This window comes from Onychomys torridus, chromosome 23 (assembly GCF_903995425.1).
Source record: "Onychomys torridus chromosome 23, mOncTor1.1, whole genome shotgun sequence".
NCBI lineage: Eukaryota > Metazoa > Chordata > Mammalia > Rodentia > Cricetidae > Onychomys > Onychomys torridus.
Genome location: NC_050465.1, coordinates 16,720,061 through 16,745,231, shown reverse-complemented (window position 1 = coordinate 16,745,231; position 25,171 = coordinate 16,720,061).

The following is a 25,171-nucleotide window of genomic DNA, read 5'->3' as shown; positions in this document are numbered from 1 at the left end:
GGGGAGGGTGGGGAATCTGTGGCTAATATGTAAAATTAAATTAATTATAAAATAAAAAAGAACATATATATATGCATACAAATATATAAGAGGTAATGACTATAAATACCAAACATAAACTCTATGCCACAGAGTTTGCTAAGAATATTTTTATTTTGATGGCCTTCTATAACAAATAAAAGAAAACAATTGCTGAACTCAGGTTATGACCACATATTAAATCAATCAGGAGAGATACAGGTAACTCTATTCCCTTTGGAAAGCATTTCAATACCAAATTTATTTGTAGAATGATGGTTTATAATTATGTTATTTTAATGTCTTTAATGTTCAAAGAGACATTTATCAAGCAAATCATAAACACAGGAAAGATTTTGAAATATAACTTCCCATAACACAAGAATTTATAGGTTTAGAATACGGATTTATGCTAAAATTAAAAAAAAATATATGAAGATAAATGAATTCATAGTTCAAAAATATTCTACAATGCTCAGACAATTAACGTATTTTTTGTTTTGAACATATTGAGGACTGATGTGTTTAAAGTTTCATACCCTGAAATGTCATGCTTACCAAGTCCTTTTTAAATATTAGAGAAATCCAATCATGATAAAAGGGGTCAGTGTGGATGTGAATTCATATATAAACAGTCTTTGTAGAAAATCTCATCATGATGTCCATTAAAGTTCTTATTGATTACACAGATCAATTCTCGTGTGAAACACAGACTAGTAAATTTACAGTGCAATGCAGGGAAGCGTAACAAGCTATCACATGAACTTTGTAGAATATGTTGCTTCCTCAAGTTGCTTAAATTATTGGTCCAGTTCCTCACTGGATTTTCAAACAGCTGATTCAATTACAAACAATTACACACTGCATTGCAATTGCAACAGTTACCTACTTATTCCGTGTATGATTGAATATCACTTTATAACTATCATACAGATTTCATTGTTTTATACTATTTTTTATGTTCAAAAAGTTTTTTTGTAATTTATAAAGATACTTTTTTTGTGTCTTTATGTATTGTTTAAAATGGTTTTTCTTTGTTTATACGTGCATACTTCACAGCAGATCCCAACAGCATAAATTTTATTCATAGCACTGAATGAAGATGATGCCTGGGTTAGTAAACAAGAGTTGTAACATATTTCTAATGTTTTTATCCTGTTCTAGGATCTTGAATAGGAGGAGAATAGCCTGTTACTTTCATGGTTCTGTCTTACTAGGATTAATGCCTCAATAGCTTCTTCCTTGCAAACAAGTCTCAGAAGCAACACCATTCTCCAAGAGCCTCCATCACCATGATTGACAGTTGATGTTTAGAAAGTTGGTGAAATGCCTGTGTGATCTTAGGACCAGAGCTCCTGTATCATCAGTGTGTAAGTAGAGGCAGATGTGAGTTAAGTCTGCAGTTTGTTTTGCCTGGCACTGCTCTCTCCTCTTCTCGAATATCTATAGCAAGAGCTCATTTGTTATCTCACCTTTGTACATCTATCAGTTTGGATTAGAATCAACCAGCACTGGGCACAAATTTTGAATGTTATTATTTAACACATTTGATACAAATGGGATATGATACTAAGCATTATTTTAGCCTGAAGGATTTATAGTCACAGAATTAAAAAAAAAATACTACTGGTGTAAGACGAGAAGTGAAATAAAAGCCTACAGGTTAATTTTTATTTACAAAGACCTTTATATTTCAGCTCATAGCAACTATCAGACAAATAATCAATTACGTGACAACTGATTTTATGAATGGTATTGACTTCTTTTAATTGGATAACAGTATTTAATTAAATAAGCCTTCTAAACGTGCATACAGAATTTGGTGAGACCCAAACCTTGCTACACTAATAGTGCTGGTTCTTATACACAGTGTTCAATGCATCTCCAATAACACTTACACAATTTGCACAATTTCCTTTCTGTCAGTATCTTCATATAGCTCCAAGTATAGTGCTGATTTTGAAACAAATTCTACCTGTCATAAAACCATTGCATATACTACACGCCCAGGAGTAGATAATGTATAAACTGGGCTATGTTTTGCTGTTTGGTTGTTTTTTGTTTGTTTGGTAGTGTGTATGTGTGTAGTGTGTGTGTGTGTGTGTGTGTGTGTGTGTGTGTGTGTGTGTGCATGCCCATGCGCGCGCACCGGTATACCCTTATTGTTTTTCCTTTTTTTTTTTTTTTTTGTTATTGTTGTGCTCTATTTTGTTTTGAGAAAGGGTAGGGGGAGGAGGCTAGTGAGTGTGAGAGATTATCATGAAATTCCAGGGAGGTGGAGGAGGGTCTAGGACAATCATAATAAAAGTGTTTTCATTTCACTTACTGACATTAAATTCTAGTTTGTTCTGTGTCACTGTGAAAAGTGCATGAGAAAGCACATTCAAAAGGGAAGTTAGTAGATTCAGTGTTTCAGAGGTTCCAGTTCATGGTTGCATAGCGGATGTGGTTGAGGCAGCTGAACTCCTCAGAGCTCCAAGGGACACAGACTGACAGTGAGGCAGGACCAACCAGCCAACCTTTACAATGGCCTGCTTTCCTTTTCTAACTTCCGCCACCTCTGAATAATGTCATCAATTAAGAAACCACAGTAGGCCGGTTGGTGGTGGCGGCAGCGCATGCCTTTAATCCCAGCACTCGGGAGGCAGAGCCAGGTGGATCTCTGTGAGTTCGAGGCCAGCCTGGGCTACCAAGTGAGTTCCAGGAAAGGCGCAAAGCTACAACAGGGAAACCCTGTCTTGAAACACTAAAATTGAATAGTTTGAACTGTTTGGGAGGCATCCAGGCTGTGGAACCTGGACCTGTCCTTAGTGCATGAGCTGGCTGTTTGGAACCTTGGACTTACACAGGGACACTTTACTCAGCCTGGAAGGAGGGGACTGGACCTGCCTGTACTGAATCCACCAGGTTTAAATGAATCCCCAGGGGAGTCTTGTCCCTGGAGGAGATGGGAATGGAGGGGAGGGGATAGGGGGAAGGTGGGTGCAGGAGGGGGAGGACAGGGGAACCCATGGCTGATGTATAAAATTAAAACACAAATACAATTAAAAAATTAAAAAAAAAACTAAAAAATAAATAAAAAAAGAAAAGAAACCATAGTAACTTAAACTATTAACTATGATAGAAGCTCCCTAAGTCATCATTTCCAAAAAGCTTCCCCTTTGAATACAGCGTAGATGACCCAGCTTTCAACATGTCATTTCTTTAGGAAGGAGAATTTTATTATTTTAAACAACAAAGTGTTATTTCTTCTATACAACATAATAAATCTGAAGAATTCTGATGAGATATTTCTGTTCTCTTATTTTCGGTCTGTGTGTATACCTGAAGGATTGGGGTGCCATGGGTTTTCACTGGTTGTTTTCACATTTCACTATTTCCCCATCATCTGGAATTCCCTGTCACTATGCAGGTGCTCATCAAACACATGTTGACTTTTAAAGACATGAGGACTTTATTCTTAAACTTATTTAAGTCATATGGTCTTTCAATATAGACAATTATAATACAATATATGCTTGTAAATACTCAGGAAATAACTATATAAAAGTAATATCCTGAGAATTACTAAAATGTTCCAAAATGTGGATATTAGAAAAATATTAAAACTGACTCCACATTTTAATTTTGGAGCATATACAGACATAATTTTTGAATTATTTTATTGCATACAGAGCTAGGCTTGTAAAAGGAATAAATATTCAAAAGATATAAAAACTGAAATATAATTTATTTTAATTTGATTTAGACAAAGGTATTTGGATACTTTGCTTGAAATACAACACTTTAAGCCAGATGTCAATCCAAGAAAAATAAAATAGAAATCTATTTCTTTACAACTTAATACTGAAGTACAGCTCCATTCAGCACTGAGGAGTTTTGCCTTGTGTGGTATGGCACTGTTTACAACCTTATGGTAACACACACTCTCACTCATTTTCAATGAAGACGATAGCTATGTGCTGGCATTTTCTAAGAAAAGGTTTTAATAGGAAAATTGGTGAGAAACAAAACAAGATTCAAAGGTGATCAAATGTAAAAGATACTTTTTTTTCCATATCCTAAAGTTCTCCAGCAGTAGATCAGGGACAAAGGAATCTTGCACTTGTGGTAACATGGTGACGACTATCCATCACACACCCTCTTTCACTTATGGTGGTCTCATATCCATAGGCTAGGTTTTGACAGAACAGCCTTCACATGAGTTACTTGAAGAAACTCACTCCAAAGCTTAGCCATCTTACCATCACACCTTCACACATTATTCATTGCTAGGGTACTGATGAACCAACCATTTCTGTCAAGTTTTGTGATTAGGGTGTTACAGCCTATGTTTGTTTGAACAGCCATAGACAAAGAAAGGGATTGTCTTATTTACTGCATAAAATCAGATAGAGGGAAGTTTTCAAACAATCAAAAATACTCAGGATATGGAAGCTGTTCCAGAAGGCAGTTGTTCACCAGATGCAAGGCTTTCCCTGGCTCCCCACCCGCCAAAACAACATTCTTCTGGTTCTGCAGTAACAAGTTGCATGTTTTTTTTTTAATTTCCATTAAAATACAATAAAATATAGAAAGAACAATGGAAACTTTCAAAAGTGACCTCTATTGCTGATGTGAAAGTAAGGTTATGTAATTGAGAAAGTTATTTAACAGTTTGAAACTCTCATGTTGGAAGTTACAAATGCATCCCATCATTTTTCATTTCTCTATAATCTCAATCTTGTAATGCATTGGTGTCTGAGTTGATCACCACCTCACTCTCTGTGTCTCAGGTTCTGTACCTTTGGTGTACAATAAAAATATTAGAAAGTGAATGGATGTATAGCACCATGGCATATTATGCAGACAAGAAAATCTTCATATCACACTGCAACAACTAAATTATATGTCATTTTGTTTTCATTAATTGTGAGACAACCTACCTTAAAACATTTCTGGTTCATAGCGTATTTTTATTGATTTGATATTAGCCATATAAACAGTACTTGAGTAAAAATTAAAGTACCATCACTAATTTTTCTCTAGTCTTACTCTTAAGACAGTAACAATGCTTTATAAATGACCCAGCTTATCACAGAGGCATGAAAACAGTAAAAATTATGATTGCTAATATTATTTTAGTGCTAATTTAAGCTGAGTAATTAAACTATAATGCATATCATTTGGTACAGAACATTAAGCTGTAGTTACTTTAGCTTTTTTTTTTTTTAGCTCGAAATAGTCTGTGGAAACGTAGTCACGCCTGCTCTACTTATCTGCATGGTTGAAATACATTGGTGCAACTAGTGACTATTTATGTGCAACACAAAATAACTTGGTGACACTTCTTGTACATCCTATTTGATGATTGTTATGTTTCTCCCGAAGTATGTATTTTTGAATTCACTAGATGTTACTTTTTATAACATGAATTACATAATTTAGCATTTTTGTTTCCAAGATTCTTACTAGAATATGTACATCAGTTATTCTGTAATTTGTGAAACATTATTTGATGTACCTACTCTTTGAAAAGTTTATATAACCTCCAAACTGCCACTGATTGTACCTAGCAGCATTTAATATAATTGCAATTCACTATAAATTTCATATTGTAATATTCAAATATTTTCTTATCAAACTCAGATCTCCTCAGTGGAAATCATATAGCCTCTGTGTGACTCCTCATCTCAACTTCTGTTTGCGTTCTCCATTTCTGTGACAGATTGCAACATGTTACCTGGATGTTGAGCTGAGGATCATAGAGCCTCAGCAATAAGGTAGTCCGAAATGCATAAGCTCCCTTTGTGAATGATGTGGTGACTCCTCACCGGGCTGCAGTTTTAACTGTAAAATGAGCAGTGCAAACAACATGTGGCATTGGAGATTGGCGGGTGAGGAGATGTGACATGCATTGCTGAATGGAAAGCACTTAGTGTCAACTCAAGAAGAGCGGGATTCTCATGAGGAAGGCAAAGTAGACAACAGTAAAATGCTTTCTTGGATTTAGCTATCAACATCACAATACTTTCTGAGAACGACTCCATTAGTCTCACATTTTCACTTTGATTACCCATTTATTGATTAAAAATGCTGTATGAAGCACTATTGAACTTTCTAATGTCATAAAAATGAAAGTTATATAAAGCTTCATAATCCAGATTTATGAAGAAAATTACTAGATATTTTTCTTTCAAATGTGTAATCTAGAACACAAAATGGTAAAACACGAAGCAGAATAATTATATCACAAGAAGATGAGGAATAGTGAGAAGAGAAAGGGAAATGGATGCGGCATAATGAATGGGGATGTAAACAAAATGCACCATAGTACATCAGTGAAAATTCAAAACATCAGAATAATTCTGTAACTTTCAGACGTAACATATTTGAAAAATTTATTTGTACTATGAATGTAAACATTAAATAGGTATTATGCAGTTAGTGATATAAGGCAAATATATTCAATGAGTCCAATTAATAGATTTTTGAAAATAGATACTTCTGACCTGAAGTATGTAATCTTTTATTTTTAGGTGTTATACCACACACCAAATGCTCAAAAACTCGTTTTTAAATCTTATGCCAAGCTAATCAATGCCATTATCCAAATCACACAATATTTTTACATTTTGATTTTACTGTCATTGGCATAGTTCAAAGTAATTTGATACTGAGGTTGAAATAGTCTTGGAGCCTCTGAAGAAAGTAAATGTCTCTAAACCAAGCAATGTGGCATGTATTAGCCTGAAATATTTATAATCGTCAGATTTTGGCTCTGGGTGGGTTGATATGATAGAAGCCTGGATTTTAATATCGTTTTTAGAAACTTTTATTATGATTTCCTCTGTTGATTTAAAAAGATTTTTAACCCTTTAGACATATTATACCAGCAGGCATCTTCAAAAAAAAGGAGAGATGTATGTCCTCTGCTACTGATTTTTTTTTTCAGTCTAGAGTGCTTAGCTGTGTACTCCAACAACATATGTGACTGACATTTGGTGCTGGTTGGTGGAATTGTTGCCCTCACTCTTCAGTTAGATCTATTCATCGTGGCTTCAGCAGAATGTCCTAGTGGAGTGATTAGAGTGCTCGCAAGTGATAGGGTTTGAAAACGGCCTTGATCTTCCCAAATAAAGTTAGTGCATTCAGATCTAGAAATTGACAGCAGTAATATTCCTAACTATAGTGAGAGCCTTGCCCTGTTATACTTATTAAAAAGCCTATTCATACAAATTAAATCCATTCCATATCCTGGCCTCTGATGACAGCTGCATTTTTTTTTTCCTTGTCTGGTTTGAATTATCTCAAGTCTATACCCAGAAAGAATTTATCCCTTTCAAGAGACTTCCCCAAGCCTATAATAAATTCACATGGCTTGTCCCATCACTGTAGTGAATTTGCATTATTATTTCATTATGAGTAGGAAAGAAAGCGGATTAGATCTTTTCCAGCATTGGCAAGGCCTAATTCAACCTGAACACATGATTAAAGCTGGCATTTATGACTATAACTGTCAAAGATAGCTAACTGTAAACTGAGCACTGTGGATAATTATGGCTTTTGCTATTAAGCCATTTCTCTCCTATTTATCATAGAACCAAATACATACTTTACTACTGTTTGCATTTAGTTCTCTGATTACTATGAGCCTACTTATGCAAATGAAAATTGATCTATATTTTCAAATTGGAGGCTTTGCGTAGACTTAAGTTCAATCATGTGTTGGTATGTGTGCTTTACTTTTCTCTATTCCCTTTAAAATACTTTTTAAAGGGATAAAATGAAACTGTTGTCTACAACACTGAGTTTTGGATTATTTACACCCCTGAGGTCACTGTCTGGTTATATAACACAGGTGTTATATGATTGACTTTTCATAACAGGTATGTTTTACAAAATACATACTTTTCTATACCCACACAGATGCATACACACACTCACACATATACTTTATTTTATTCATATGATTAAACAGGTATGAATAACTGTGTACATAGAAATCATGCATTTTTATAAGTGCAGAAAATGTATTTTCTGTCTACATACCACATATATATATATATATATAAATGTGCCCATACATATGTATGAATATATGTATTAGTGAATTTAGATGTACTGAAAAATATAATGCTCCCACTAAACTTTGTAAGCCCTGAATTCCATGTTGTATCTTTGTTACTATATCAGATGTTATATGTGATAGTTATAAACCATGAAATCACTTGAATATGTTCATTTAATATTAAATTACAATTTTATCATTTACTGGCTATATATACATACTTTTACTCAACTGTCTCATTTTAAAATCATGTAAATATTATTATAAGTGAAATAACTAAATGAATTAAAATATTGTGAACTAGCATACATATTGTAAATGCTTCATGTAATTTGGCCTTAAGTTAGGTATTTCAGATGTCATATTGTAACTGATTCATGTGCTTCTTCAAATATATGGCATCAGTTTTAAGGATGGAATATAAGTAGAGTGTTAGGCATAATCCTACCACATGCTTAAATTTTATGATTCTGAATTTAGACAAGGCAATGACCAAAAATCATAAGTAACAAAACATGATTTTATGATTTCAACATTTCCTATAAATGCTTAAGTGGTTTATCAAAGAACAAACATTTTCTTTGCCTGGTATACTATTTTATTATTCAGGGAACAGTTTCATTCATTCTTTTGATCTGTTACTAATAATATGATACTACAGTAAGTACTAAAAGTACGGTAGCTCTAAAATAGCAAGGAATGGGAAATAGTTGATTGGTATTAGTGAAATAACAGGAGACATGGTACAGCTGTACTGTAACTCTATTGACAAAAGCATCTTGAGAAACTAATTCTTCGTTTAGAAATACTACAAGATTTGGAAAAATGGAGGTGAGTGCCTGGGGTCACACCCAGAGAGGACCACCCATAGATCCCAGCCCTGGGCACCAGCCATTCAGGAGAAGACCTGCCCAGCTTGGCCCCAGTTTCTGCCCATCCAGCAGGCCCCACAGGATGGTTCCCCATTTCCAAGACTGCAGGCAGACCCTGCAATCTCCACACTCTGCCACTACACCCTTCTGCCCAAGACCCCAGCCACTTCCTGAGACTCAGAGACCAGCCCTCAGCTCCCATCCAGCCAGCACTCCCATCTGGACCAGAGCTCACATCTGGCCCAGAGCTTCCATTTATTTGTCTATTCCTCCACTTCATTTTTGATTTCTTCTATATAAGGCTCTAGCCTCTTCATGATGTTATTTATAAGGTTGTTTTCTTCTGCTTCTTCCATTCCGTGATGTTCCCTGGAGTTTCCATCTGGACAAGATAAGGAGACCCCAGCCACTTGCTGATACTCAGAGACCAGCCCTCAGCTCCCATCCGGCCAGCACTCCCATCTGGACCAGAGCTCACATCTGGCCCAGAGCTTCCATTTATTTGTCTATTCCTCCACTTCATTTTTGATTTCTTCTATATAAGGCTCTAGCCTCTTCATGATGTTATTTATAAGGTTGTTTTCTTCTGCTTCTTCCATTCTGTGATGTTCCCTGGAGTTTCCATCTGGACAAGATAAGGAGACCCCAGCCACTTGCTGATACTCAGAGACCAGCCCTCAGCTCCCAGCCAGCCAGCACTCTCATCTGGACCAGAGCTCACATCTGGACCAGAGAGAGGCTCCCAAAATCTGTCAGCTCTATCTGGACCAAGTGCAATGATAAGACCAAGAACAAATTCACAAGGAGATGGGCAGATATCAAGGCAGAAGTACATACAACAAAATAAAGAGCAATACAGCATCACCAGAACCTAGCCCTTCTCCAACAGCTAGACTGGAACATCACAGAAGGGAAGAAGCAAAAGAAAACAACCTTATAAATAACATCATGAAGAGGCTACAGCCTTATATAGAACAAATCAAAAATGAAGTGTAGGAACAGACAAACAAAAAATGGGAAGAACACTATAAAAAACTAGAGGGAAGGACAAATAAAGCAGAAGAAAGCAATACGTTCCTGAAAGGAATTCATGAAAAAGCAATGAAACAGATGAGGGAAACAGTCCAAGACCTGAAAAAGGAAATAGAAAAAAATGAAGTAGACACAAGCAGAGGAAATGCTGGAAATAGAAAATCTGAGTAAATGAACAGGAACTTCAGATGCAAGTATAACTAACAGAATGTAAGAGATGGAAGAGGGGATCTCTGGTGTTGAAGATGTGGTAGAAGAAATGGATTCATCAGTCAAAGAAAACACTAAAGTCAACAAAGTCATGACCCAAAATGTTTAAGAAATTTGGGACACCATGAGAAGACCAAACATACAAATAATAGGGACAGAGCAAGGAGAAGAATACCAACTAAAAGGCTCAGAAAACATATTTAACAAGATCATAGAAGAAAACTTTCTCAACTTAAAGAAGAAAATGCCTATGAAGATACAAGAAGGCTATAGAACACCAAACAGACTAGACCCCCAAAAGAAGTCCCCTCGCCACATAATAATTAAACAACTAAATGTACAGATTAAAGAAAGAATATGAAGAGCAGCAAAGGAAAAAGGCCGGGTGACTTATAAAGGCAAACACATCAGAATGACACCTGATTTCTAATGGGGACTTTGAAAGCCAGAAGGACATAGACAGATATAATGCAGAAACTAAGAGACCATGGATGTCGGCCTAGACTAATTATACCCAGAAAAACTTACAATCATCATAGATGGAGTGAACAAGACATTCTAAGACAAAGACAGATTTAATCAATACTTATCCACAAACCCAGCCCTATAGAAAGCACTAGAAGGAAAATTCCAACCTAAGGCAGGCAGATACACCTATGAAAACACAGGCAATAGATAATACCATAGCAGTAAACCCCAAAGAAGAGAAGTACACACACACTACCACCAAAAAAGTAATAATAATAATAACAGGAATGAGCAATCACAGATTATTAATATCCCTTAATGTCAATGAGCTTAATTCACGTATAAAGAGACACAGACTAAGAGAATGGATATGAAATCAGGACCCATCTTTCTGCTGCATACAAGAAACATACCTCAAATTCAAAGATAGATACTAGCTAAGAATAAAAGGCTGGGAAAAGACTTTCCAATCAAATGGTCTTAAGAAGCAAGCTGGTGTAGCCATCCTAATATCCAGCAAAATAGACTTCAAACTAAAATCAATCAAAAGAGATCATGAAGGAAATTACATACTAGTCACAGGAAAGATCCACCAAGATGAAGTTTCAATTCTGAACATTTATGCCCAAAACACAAGGGCACCCACATATGTAAAAGAAACATTACTAAAGCTTAAATCACATATAAACCCCACACTTTAATAGTGGGAGACTTCAACACCCCACTTTCACCTTTGGACAGATCTGCCAAATTATTGAAACTTATCAGAGAAATAAGGGACTTAACTGATGTTATGACTCCAATGGACTTAATCAATATCTACAGAACATTCCATCCAAACAAAAAAGAATATACCTTCTTCTCAGCACCCCATGGAACATTCTCTAAAATAGACCAAATGCTTGGCCACAAAGCAATTCTCAACAGATACAAAACAATTGGAATAACCTCCTGTGTTCTATCAGACCACCATGTTTTAAAGTTAGATTTCAACAACAACTACAGAAAACCTACAATTTCATGAAAACTGAATAATGCTTAACTGAATCACCAATGGGTTAAGAAGGAAATAAAGAAAAAAATTAAAGAATTCCTAGAGATCAACGAAAATGAATATACCACATACCCAAACATATAGGACACTATGAAAACAGTGCTAAGAGGGAAATTCATAGCACTAAAGACCCACATAAAGAAGTTGGAGAAATCTCACACTAGTGACTCAATAGCACATCTGAAAGCACTAGAACAAGAAGAAGCAAAGCCTCCCAGGAAGAATAGACACCAGAAAATTATCACATTGAGAGCTAAACTCAATAAAATAGAAACAAAGGGAACAATACAAAAATTAATGAAACAAAGAGTTGGTTCTTTGAGAAAAATCAACAAGATAGACAAGCCCTTATCCAAACTAACAGAGAGAGAGCATCCAAATTAACAAATTCAGAAATGAAAAGGGGAACATAACAACAGATATTGAGGAAATCAAGAGAATCATCAGGTTATATTTCAAAAACCTCTACTCAACAAAAGTAGAAAATCTAAAAGAAATGGATAATTTTCTGGATAGGTACCACATACCTAGGTTAAATCAAGACCAGATAAACCATTTAAATAGTCCAATAACCCCTAAGGAAATAGAATCAGTCATTAAAAGTCTCCCAACCAAAAAAAGCCCAGAACCAGATGGTTTCAGTGCAGAATTCTACCAGATCTTCAAAGAAGACTTAATACCAATACTCTTTAAATTGTTCCACACAATGGAAGCAGGAGGAATATTACCAAATTCCTTCTGTGATGCTACAATTACCCTGATTCATAAAACAAACAATGATTCAACAAAGAAAGAGAACTACAGTCCAATCCCCTTCATGAACATTGATGCAAAAATACTCAATAAAATACTGGCAAACAGACTCCAAGAACACATCCAAATAATTATCCACCATGACCAAATAGGCTTCATCCCAAGAATGCAAGGGTGGTTCAACATATGAAAGTCCGTCAATGTAATACACCATATAAACAAACTCAAAGAAAAAAAAAACAAACACATGATCATCTCACTGGACTCAGAAAAGGCATTTGACAAAATCCAACACCCCTTCATGATAAAGGTCTTGGAGCGATCAGGAATACAGGGAACATACCTAAACATAATAAAGGCAATCTACAGCAAGCCAACAGCCAACATCAAATTAAATGGAGAGAAACTCAAAGCAATACAACTAAAATCAGGAACAAGGCAAGACTGTCCCCTCTCCCCATATGTATTCAAGATAGTACTTGAAGTTCTAGCCAGAGCAATAAGAGAACATAAGGAGATTAAGGGGATACAAATTGGCAAGGAAGAATTCAAGCTTTCCCTATTTCCAGATGACATGATAGTATACATGAGTGACCCCAAAAATTCAACCAAGGAACTGATACAGCATATAAACACCTTCAGCAACATAGCAGGATAAAAAATCAAATCAAACAAATTGGTAGCCCTCCTGTATACATTAGACAAACAGGCTGAGAAGGAAATCAGAGATACATCACCCTTTAAAAAAGCCACAGATGATATAAAATACCTTGAGGTAACTCTAATTAAGCAAGTGAAGGACATATAGGACAAGAACTTTAAGTCCCTGAAAAAAGAAATTGAAGATGTCAGAAAATGGAAAGATCTCCCATGCTCATGGATAGGCAGGATTAACATAGTAAAAATGGTGATCTTACCAAAAGCAATCTACAGATTCAATGCAATTCCCATAAAAAATACCAACACAAAACTTCACAGACCAGGAAAGAATAATAGTCAACTTCATATGGAAGAACAAAAAACCCAGGATAGCCAAAAGAATCCTGTACAATAAAACATCCTCTAGAGGCATCATGATCCCCAACCTCAAGCTCTACTGTAGAGCTACAGTAATAAAAACACCTTGGTAATGGTACAAAAACCAACATGTGGACCAATGGAATTGAATTGAAGACCCTGACATTAATCTGCACACATACGAACATATAATTTTTGACAAAGAAGGCAAAACTGTACAATGGAAAAAAGAAAGCATCTTCAACAAATGGTGCTAGCATAATTGGATGTCAATGTGTAGAAGGCTGCAAATAGATCCATATCTGTCACCGTGCACAAAACTTAAGTCCTAGTGGATCAAAGACCTCAACATAAATCCAATTAATCTGAACCTGATAGAAGAGAAAAGTATGAAGCAGTCTGGAATGCATTGGCACAGGAGATCACTTCCTAAATATAACACCAGTAGCACAGACACTGAGATAAACAATAAATCAATGGGACCTCCTGAAACTGAGAAGCTTTTGTAGAGCAAAGGACATGGTCAACAAGACAAAGCGACAGCCTACAGAATGGGAAAAGGTCTTCACCAACCCCATATCTGACAGAGGGCTGATATCCAAAATATTTAAAGAACTCTGGAAATTTTACATCAAATGCCCAACAGTCCAATTAAGAAATGGGCTATAGAACTAAACACAGAATGCTCAACAGAGGAAGCTCAAATGGCTGAAAGACTTTTAGGGGATTGCTCAACATCCCTATTTAACCAGGAAATGCAAATCAAAAAGTCTCTGAGATACCACCAAACACATGTCAGAATGGCTAAGATTAAAAACACTGAAGACAGCTTATTCTGGAGAGGATGTAGAGCAAGGGGAACTCTCCTCCACTGCTGGCGGGAATGCAAGCTTGTATAGACACTTTGCAAATCAATATGGCACTGCCTTAGAAAACTGGGAATCCATCTCCACCAAGACCCAGATATACCACTTTGGGCATATACCCAAGGAATGCTCAATCATACCACAAGGGCATTTGCTCAGCTATGTTCATATCAGCATTGTTTGTAATAGCCAGAACCTGGAAACAACCTAGATGCCCTTCAACTGAAGAATGGATAAAGAAAATGTGGTACATATACACAAAGGAGTACTACTCAGTAGAGAAATACAATGATATCTTGAGGTTTGCAGGCAAATGGATGGATCTAGAAAAAATCATCCTGAGTGAGGTAACCCAGACTCAGAGAGACAAACATGATATGTACTCACTCATAGTAGGATACTAGATGTAAAACAAAGATGACTAGACTGCTACTCACAATTCCAGGGAGGCTACTTAGAAAACAGGACCCTAAGAAAGACACAGGGATTGCTCAATGACAGAGAAATGGATGAGATCTACATGAACAACCTGGACGTGAATGGGGCTAATGAAGGGCAAGGTTTGAGGGAAAGGAAGCTAAGAGGAGCAGGAGATCCCAGCTGGATTAAGAACAGAAATGGAGAACAAGGAATAACAGACTATCATGAATGAAAACCACATGAGAATAGGAATAAGTAAAGTGCTATAGAGGTCCTCAGAAATCCACAATGATACCTCCACTGTCTACTACTGGCAATGGTCAAGAGAAAGCCGGAACTGACCTAGTCTGGTGATCAGATGGTCAAACACCCTAATTGTTGTGCTGGAACTCTCATCCAATAACTGATGGAAGTGGATGCAGAGATCCTCAGCCAGGCCCCAGGTGGAGCTCCAGGAGTCCAATTGTTGACAAAGAGGAGGGACTGTAAGAGTGTGAATTGTTGAGACCAAGATTGGAAAAAGAACAGGGACAAATAGCCAAACTATTGGAAACACATGAACTATGAACCAAAATCTGTGAAGCCTCCAACTGCATCAGGCCCTCTGGATAAGTGAGACAACTGAATAGCTTGAACTGTTTGGGAGGCACCCAGCCATTGGGACCTGGACCTGTCCTTAGTGCATGAGCTGGCTGCTTGGAACCTGGGGCTTACACAGGGAGACTTTGCTCAGTCTGGAAGGAGGGGACTGGACCTGCCTGGACTGAATCTACCAGATTGAGCTGAATCCCCAGGGGAGTCCTTGCCCTGGAGGAGATGGGAATGGAGTGGGGGTGGGGGTGCTGGGAGGAAGGCGGGGTCGGGGCCAGGAGGGTGGAGTACAGGGGAATCCATGGCTGATATGTAAAATTAAATTAAATTAAAACAATAAAAAATAAAGTCACTAAGTTGGTGGCAAAAAAAAAAAAGATTTAGAAAAATGTGAATGGTCATGCACAATACTTTGCATACACAATACTTTGCTTAGTGGACAACAATGTATTTTACCAACCATGAGGGTAAATAAGATGACACATATTAGCAACCAGGAAGCAATATTCAAAATAAAACCTATAACTATCAAAATTTGAAGTTTATTAAATTAGTGTGTAAGAATGATCAAAGTTATTCAGTTTTAAAATAAAAGGAAGTATATGAATATATGATCAACTTCAAGTATGCATACAAAAATCTAAGATTAAGACTCTTAATTATTATTTTCAATATTTATTTATAAAATAAAGCAACATAAAATATACCCATAGTATAAATTTTTAGGATAATTGTATGACTATATTATCTTTCTGTCCTAGGTCAATGACATAAATCTTTGAGCAGTTATATTAATGATATACATGCATCTTATGCATGATTTCATTGAAAACTGATTCATAAATATTAATCTATATATTCAGGTATTTTGTCTTATATAATTCATATCTTAAAGTTCCAATGAAATGATGTAATAATTTAATTAGATGATATTTTTGAGAGAAATTGTTGAATCTGTATATACTAGTAAGAAAGTCTCAACATATTTAATTATTCATTCAGAATTAGATATAATTAAATTACAATGCAGAATGACATGAAACTTATTTTTGTGAATTTCTTCTGGATTACATTTAGAAAGAGGTAATATAAAATAAAAAGACATTTTTACCTTTAACATCAGAGCAGTATTTTGGCCTTATTATTATTATTATTTTGTTAGTGTAGTAGTTGCATGTAAATATTGTAACATTTAATTTGTACTTCAGTTTTCCCTTCTCTGACTCACTTAAGCTTGCTGGATATTTTTCATATATATAATTTACTTTTCTACAACCAGAAGGTATGCAGCCTTGCCTTTTAGGTTGTTTTTTTATTTTTTATTTATTTATTTTTTTCTGTTTGGGTATAGATAGTTTTCCTGCCTGGCCCAGAGTCAGGACAAATCTCTCTCACCTGCCAGGCCCATAGAAGCTCAGACCCAACCAAGTAAACACACAGAAACTTATATTGCTTACAAACTGTGTGGCCATGGCAGGCTTCTTGTTATCTACTTTTTCTATCTTAAATTAACCCATTTCTGTTAGTCTATACTTTGCCACATGGCTTGTGCCTTACCGGTGTCTTTTCATGTTGCTTCTCATGGCAGCGGCTGGCAGTACCTCCTTTCAGCCTTCCTGTTCCCTGCCTTCTCCTCTTCCTTGTCCCACCTACCCTATCCTTCCTGCCTGGCTACTGGCCAATCAGCACTTTATTTATTTTAACAAATCAGAACAACATATTTGACAGACAGAACATCCCACATCACTTCCCCTTTTCATTCTTTTTTTTTTAAAACAAGGTTTTAACTTTTGCATAGTAAAATTTCAGATAATAAAACAATTATAAAGCAAGAATTACAGCCAAAATATTAAAGAAGATATCCTATCTATCTTATATTTGTGAGTCTAAGATTTTATATCTAACTTATCTTTTATAATAACTGGAAATTATAACTATCTAGTCTTCAACCATATCAAAGGACTCAGAAGGATATAATATTACCTGAGAACCAGGAGAAGGATGCAAGCATTTTTCTGGAGTCTTGTAAGAGTAGACAGAGACAGCTGGCAGCCTGGACAGTCACCTAATGTTCTTTTGTAAAGTTGGGGCATTTGTCTTCAGCCCACAGGGCTAGTGTCTCTTGGTCACTTCTCTCAGTGTCCTGTAGAATGTCTGGCAGTTTCCACTGTGAAGCAGGAACCTGAAGGACCATTTTGTCAAGCAAAGTTTAGTGGTCACCTTTCTATGGGTCCTGCATGTCCAGTCGATCAAGCAGTCCAGGCAAGAACAGTTTCTTGCCCAAATGGCTATTTTTGCCAAGGTGAAGATAAACTCCATATGAAGTGTCTTTAATGCCCATCCTCCTCTCTGAAGTAAATTGGTGCTGCCAGGAGCAGACATGTCTCACTGTCCAGAAAGTCTAAATTTTAAAAGTATTTTAAATGCCATATTCTGCAGACCTTTGAAGTGTTTGAAGATTATCTGTCTATCTGAAATATCTCTGTGTATGAGTATGATTATCATAGATGACCAGTTATTAATCTATTTTTAATTATCCATTACAATTTTAAATGAGCTTTACAAACATAATACCTTAAACAAGAGTAGAAATATACACACAGTATAACAAAATTAACTTTAAGTTTGTATCAATAGACTAAAATCTATACCAATGTAAAACATTTTAAACAAGTTGTTGCTCTTTAGAAGTAAGTTCATTAATCTACCCTTTCATCCTATTCTATCCATATCATATCCCCTTTTCTTTTTTAGAAAGAGATCGCATTTATAATCAACTTGATTTAAATAAAAATATTGGTTTTTCTCTGTCCCATACTAGAGGGCTCTTCTGATTTGGGACACAAGAATCTCTTAACCTTTTCTTTTAGCAATATGCCTGGGTTTAGAGAAGGAGTGAGCCAGTTCCATCTCCAAAGCCAGCTGGGAATTTGGGCGTAGTTTCTTTTACTACTTCCTGCTGGAGGGGGGCGCTGTATATTATGGGGGACACAAAAAAAATTTAGGAGTATGAAGTAGTTTGTGAGGGTAAACCTCTGAGCCAGTTGCCTTGAAACCATTCTGGATGTTGGATCATCTGAGCCATGGTGTCATCAGAGACTTTTCAGGTGGTCTTGGCTGATCAAATCTGATGTATCTTAATCTGGAGCAAATCCACAGTCTCTGGCTTTCTGTGGAAACAAAAGCAGAGACTCTTTTCCAAAGCAACATATCCTTATATCCAAATTTTGAAGTCAAGCTACCTTTAAAATTTACATATTTGTTTAACTCAACAGCTTTATGATCAAATCTTTTTCTGCAGTTAAAAATTCCAAAGACAACACAAACCCGATTCTCTGTGTCATATCCATCTTTGTAACACTGAAACACCACTGTGGCTTGTGGCTCCGCCCACCTCAGCTTTCCAACATGGAGGTGGTACAGTTTACCATCAGCTCTGTGTCTGGAGCCATGTGTGCCATCAACTATCAGAAGCAGTTCTAACAAAGCAGCACATGTCCCAGAAACTTTTTTTTTTTTTTTTTTTAACTAGCAAAGGCTAAATCCACCACAAAGCAGAGTAAAGTTCCGCTTGTAGATTTCTCATTCCCGCCACACTGTAGGTTAGAGGCACAGGCCAGGAACCCTCCATAGTAGCTTAAACGGGCAGGCTGCCGCTAACTTGAGAGAGACAACTAGAAAGCTGTTTTTAGCTCCATTTTAGAATCTTTTTTTGTCAGGTTTTAGGTGGAAACTCTAACCCACACATAGGGTGCCATTTGTAGAGTTTTCCTGCCTGGCCCAGAGTCAGGACAAATCTCTCTCACCTGCCAGGCCCATAGAAGCTCAGACCCAACCAAGTAAACACACAGAAACTTATATTGCTTACAAACTGTATGGCTATGGCAGGCTTCTTGTTATCTACTTTTTCTATCTTAAATTAACCCATTTCTGTTAGTCTATACTTTGCCACATGGCTTGTGCCTTACCGGTGTCTTTACATGTTGCTTCTCATGGCAGCGGCTGGCAGTACCTCCTTTCAGCCTTCCTGTTCCCTGCTTTCTCTTCTTCCTTGTCCCACCTACCCTATCCTTCCTGCCTGGCTACTGGCCAATCAGCACTTTATTTATTTTAACCAATCAGAGCAACGTATTTGACAGACAGAATGTCCCACAGCAGTTTGGGTCAACCCCAAATTCCTTGGTTCAAGTGACAATCCTACAGAGTCTCCATACTAGCCCTGACCACAGAGGCATTCTGCCACAGCTGCTTCAGATCTTATCTCAATACACTCATTAATACTATGTGAAAGACCAAGGAAATAAATCAACCACTGTGCTATCCAATTCATTCCTTGAATATACATATTATAACATCTACATTTGTTTTCACTTTCTAAGAAATTGTGGCTTATTTGTGGGTATTAAAGGACCACTGCAAAGTGGATTATATTTGTATCATTTAGAAATCCAAATTTATTATTAATATGATACTTGACAAACATTTATGATGGTAACAATGTTACTCACAAGATGATTATTACTAAATACTATATTCAACTGCAGTAGAAGTGAAAAAAGATACATTTAAAATTCTTAAATCCTGGGGAACATCTTAGTTTATGCACTTGCTATAGAAAATAAAGCATAAAAGTATCTATCTCAGTGCATGTATATATTTATATTTTTAATTCAGCAAATGGAATGAATAGATAAAACAGTTTGCTCACATATTTGTCTAGTGGGCATATCAAAAAGAACATCAACCATGATGGATAGGTTTTGTCTGGGGGACACAGGGATGATAAAACATTTGTAATTCAGCACATAGTAACAGATATTAACAGAATTATGGAGAAAAATCCTACCTTCATTTCAATAAAGGCAAAAAAGTACGCTTGATAAGGTTCAATTTTATTTCATAATAGAAATTCTCAAAAATTAAGTATAATAGAAACATACCTAAAATTGATTAATAAGTAATATGAAAAACCCATGGCTAATATCATATTGAATGGGAAAAAATGCACCCTTAAGCTCAGAAACAAGACAAGAATGCCAGTTTTTAGTAATATTTAATGAAGTATTGGAATTATTAGAGTCATAATAGCTCAAAAGAAATAGATAATCAGGGTTATAGAAAGTCATGTGTGTTGAATATGACATGATTCAATATGTACAAGGAACCCAAATTCTCTGTAAAAACTTATGGACCATCAACAAAGCTAGTAAAATGACAAGTTAAAAAATAACAATCATAAAAATAGTTTTATTACTATTTAAGACAACAAATAAAGAAATACATTCCATTTATGATAGCTACAAAGGAATAAATTTAGCTAAGTAAGTGAAAGTACTCTACAATGAAAACTATAAAGCTCCCAAGAAAGGCATTATAGAACACACACATGAAAATGAAAATATATTTTGGGTTATGAATCTGAAGAATTTATATCATTGTAATTTCTATGCAATTTAAAGTGTTATTTAGATTCCACAAAAATCTCCATGAAAATTCCAAAGGCTTTTTTTCACCAAAAAAATTAAGAAAACAAATCTTAAAGTACATAAATCACAAAAAGTTCTATGTTAGCCAAATGAGTTGTGAGCAAGAGACAAAAAATACTATATGTTTAGAATAACTTAAATCATATCACAAAGTTAAAATTACTATAATAGCCTACTATTGGTATAAAAATGAACACACAGATTAAACAAATGAGAAAGCACAGTAATGAATCAATGCCTATGTTGACATTTGGTTTAATAAGACTCATAATAAAGAATATAGATTGGAAAAAAGGCAAAGCCCCTATCAACAACCCCACAAAATTTGATGCTGGAAACATTGGCATATGCAAAAGTAAGAAACTATATTTCTTCAATAATTTTATAGACACAAAAAAACTAATTAAAAATGGACCAATGATTCAACCTTAAATCTGAAAGCCTGCAATTACTACAAAAAAAAATCAATACAGATACTGCCAGACATGTCAAGGCTCTTGAAGGAAGAGAAATTTATATAATGATAGTAGAGAACAGCATGAGAGTTATTAATCATTCAAATTCAGAGGTACCATCAATTCAGACAGTGTCTGTACTCAAGAAAAATAATATCTTTATAGCTAAGATACTTGAATCTCCAAATATATTATATGAGTATTCACAGAGCCAAAATATGGATCATTTTATATCATATTTATACAATTAAATCCTATTCATCAATAATGAGAATTAAATCACGTCAGTTTCAGCAAAGTGTATCAAATGGAAAAAAAAAATAAAACATTTCAGGTGGAACATTGAAAACACTGTGACACATTTGGCATGCTGCCAGACTCCTAAAGAAATTAATAAATAAGTTTATGAAAGTATGGGATGAAACTGTGGTCACAAGAGATTGGGAGGTGAAAATCAAGAAACACATTTGGGAGGACTAAAATGGAGGCTATGAGACATATTAGGGAGAAGAATGAGAAGGAAGACGGGCAAGATCAGTGTGCAGATCCTGGGAGTATGGAAACAGTGCAGTGAAACTTCAATAATTTGTAAGATTTACAGATGTTCATAATGCTTGAGAACAGGAACAGGCAGAATGCTGGAGAGGTCCCCAGAAATCCACAATGATACATTCTCTGTAGACTGCTGTCAATGCTTGAGAGAAAGCCTGATCTGACCTAGTCTGGTGATCAGATGGCCAAGCACCCTAACTGTCGTGCTGGATCTCTCATCCAATAACTGATGGAAGTGGATGCAGAGATCCTTGGCCAGGCTCCAGGTGGAGCTCCAGGAATCCAATTGTAGAGAAAGAGGAGGGATTGTAAGAGAGTGAATTGTTGAGACGAAGAATGGAAAAGCACAGGGACAAATAGCCAAATGAATGGAAACACATGAATTATGAACCAAAAGCTGTGGAGCCCCCAGCTGGAGCAGGCCCTCTGGATAAGTGAGACAATTGAATAGCTTGAACTGTTTGGGAGGCACCCAGTCTGTGGGACTGGGACCTGTCCTCAGTGCATGGGCTGGCTGTTTGGAACCTTGGGCTTACACAGGGACACTTTGCTCAGCCTGGAAGGAGGGGACTGGACCTGCTTGTACTGAATCTACCAGGTTGAGCTGAATCCCCAGTGTAGTCTTGGCCCTGGAGGAGATGGGAATGGAGGGAAGGGAATGGGGGGAAGTTATGTGTGGGGGCAGGGTTGGGGACAGGGGAACACATGGCTGATGTGTAAAATTAAAACACAAATATAATAAATAACAAAAAAGGAAAAAAATAAGCAAAGAAATAATATCTTGCAAGCAAAAATTATAAATTTAGAAAACTTGATAAGGTACAAATACTTACACAATTTTCTAATGGCCTGTTGATGTTATTGGCAAAGGTGGTTTTTATGATGTGTCAACATTGGGAGACTTACTTAAGTTAATGATCCAGTACTTTGCAATTATCCAACAAGTGATTTTATAAATTCATAGAAAAATGTATACAAAATATAAGAATAAAGATTTTCTTACCACAATTTTTTAAATGTTAATTTCCTGAAATTATACATTGTGAGTTTATAGATACCTATCCATAATTTAAGCTGCAATATTTTTTATTATCATAATTTCTCACTTTATTTAGTGCTGTATATATTGTGTTTTCTACTTTAATATTCTGCATGAGACTGCTATAATTTCCCAAATGAGGGACACACTTGAAGTAGAATTCCTAGATGGTAAATTAGTGGGTCAAATGATAGCTTAAATATTCTGCAGATGTTACTGATTGGTATGTTTCATAATCTACACTTTAGTGGGTTATCTCTCTGTTAGCCTTTCTAATGGGCTGTGGTGATATTTTATTTGTGCTTTAAAAAATAAAGATTGCCTGGAGAGCAGAAGAAATTGCAAGCCATTTTAAAGAAAACAAACAAGTGGGGCCATGATAGCACATGCCTTTAATGCCATCATTTGGCAGGCAGGATCTCTGTGTGTTCAAGGCCACATTGGAAACAGAGCCAGGCGTGGTGGGACATGCCTTAAATGTCGAAACTAGTTAACCATGGAGGTCTTGAGGTCTGTACAGACAGACAGGAAATGACAGAGCTGTGTAGGAACTGGAAGTGATATAGCTGAATGGAGAGAGAAAATCAGATGGCAGAATAGCAAGGCATATGCACATGAATTGACAGGAAGTAACTCCCATTGGGAAGCTGCTGAGTTGGTGAGGTAAGGTTAGCTGTGGCTTTCCCTATTTCCCTGATCTCTCCCAGGCTTTCACCATATATCTGGCTATGCATTTTTTATTTGATAAGACCATTTAGAAATTCATCTACAGAGGCTTAGAGGATTTAGTAATAATCCAAAGTATATATGAAGAAATACACTTGGTGTTTTTTTTTTTTTCTCTTAAAAACACAGGGCAACAAAATAACCAGGTTGTTGAGTATTATTACAGCATGAAGATAGAATGAATGAATGAATGAATGGACATTTATGCAATGTTGTGCCTAATATTATTTAAACACCTACTATGTGCAAGCAGGTGAAGGTTGCATAAAACCATAGGCAATATTATTAAGTAGTTTATGAGGTTTTATGGAACTCAAAGAAGAAAGTAGAGATGGCTGGACTTCAAAAGAAATTGGAGGCTTACTATAAACTGATAGTATATTAAAAAAATCTATTAGGACAGGAAAAACAAACTAAAATAAGAGTTAAATTTTAAGGAACAAACAGGAGAAAGAAGTCTAAGATGACTCAAAGTCTTTATTTTTTTTGATTTTTTGCTTGAATTATCTTATTAGTTTCTTTACTTTTTCATAATCTAAATGTATCACAAGTCCATTTATCTTATGAGTTACAAGAACGTTATGCTCAAAATACTATAATCTAATTGTACTCCATTTCTTTGCCTCTGCCATTTTTCTGACATATCCTCTGGGCATGGGCTCTTATAATCATTTAGAGAACCGTACAGCTGTGATGCCCATGAGAACACTGTGAATGGATATCCCTGTCTTCCTAGTGAAATCATTAATCCATCCTTTATGTTGATAGGAATGTTGGGTGTGGAATGTAGAAGAAAAATAAAAATAAATGTTCAGCTCATGAAAGCCTAAAATGACCCAAAAGCATGTAATAGAAATATATATAATTTAACAAACAAGTGTCTAAATTAGAAATGACTGAGGAGACTTCCTGGCAGAAAAATAGGTGAACAGCCTAGTGATTAAATAAGAGATCAAAACACAAATGCAAAGCATATGCTTGTCAATGAAACTTTTGGAAATAAATGTCAGAACGAAACATTCTGCTCGTCTTCTCCATTCAGACACAAAAAGTAAAGGCCATAATCAATGCTACAATAATACTGAAGTTAACATTTCAAGAGTGTCATTCCTAGGGCTGCTCTCTGAAAGCCCATGATCACAGCTCTCACATGATTATTTCAAACATTATTTAAGCCTTTGACACAACTTACTATGCAATAGGACCTTCATAAAATCCAACTTTCTATGTTTTCTTGAAGAATCTGGGCTTGTGCCCCTGGATTTGTAAAGGGGAATTTTGTACACTTTCTTGTTTGCTACCACAAAATTCTTTGTTTTGAGTTTCTGCCCTGACATGAAGATTTGTTCCATAAAACATTTTTCCAGTTATTTCTCTTTTTTTCTTGGACAAACAAGTGTATAAAATAAAAAGGAAGTTCACATTTTTCCTTATAAAAAGTTTTTATTTATTTGTTCTTCTCTCATACAATACTTCCCAGTTGCAGCCTTCCTATCTATCCTCCTACCAAATCCCTCCATGAAACCTCCCTTTCCCCAGATCCACTGCTCCTCCATTTCCCT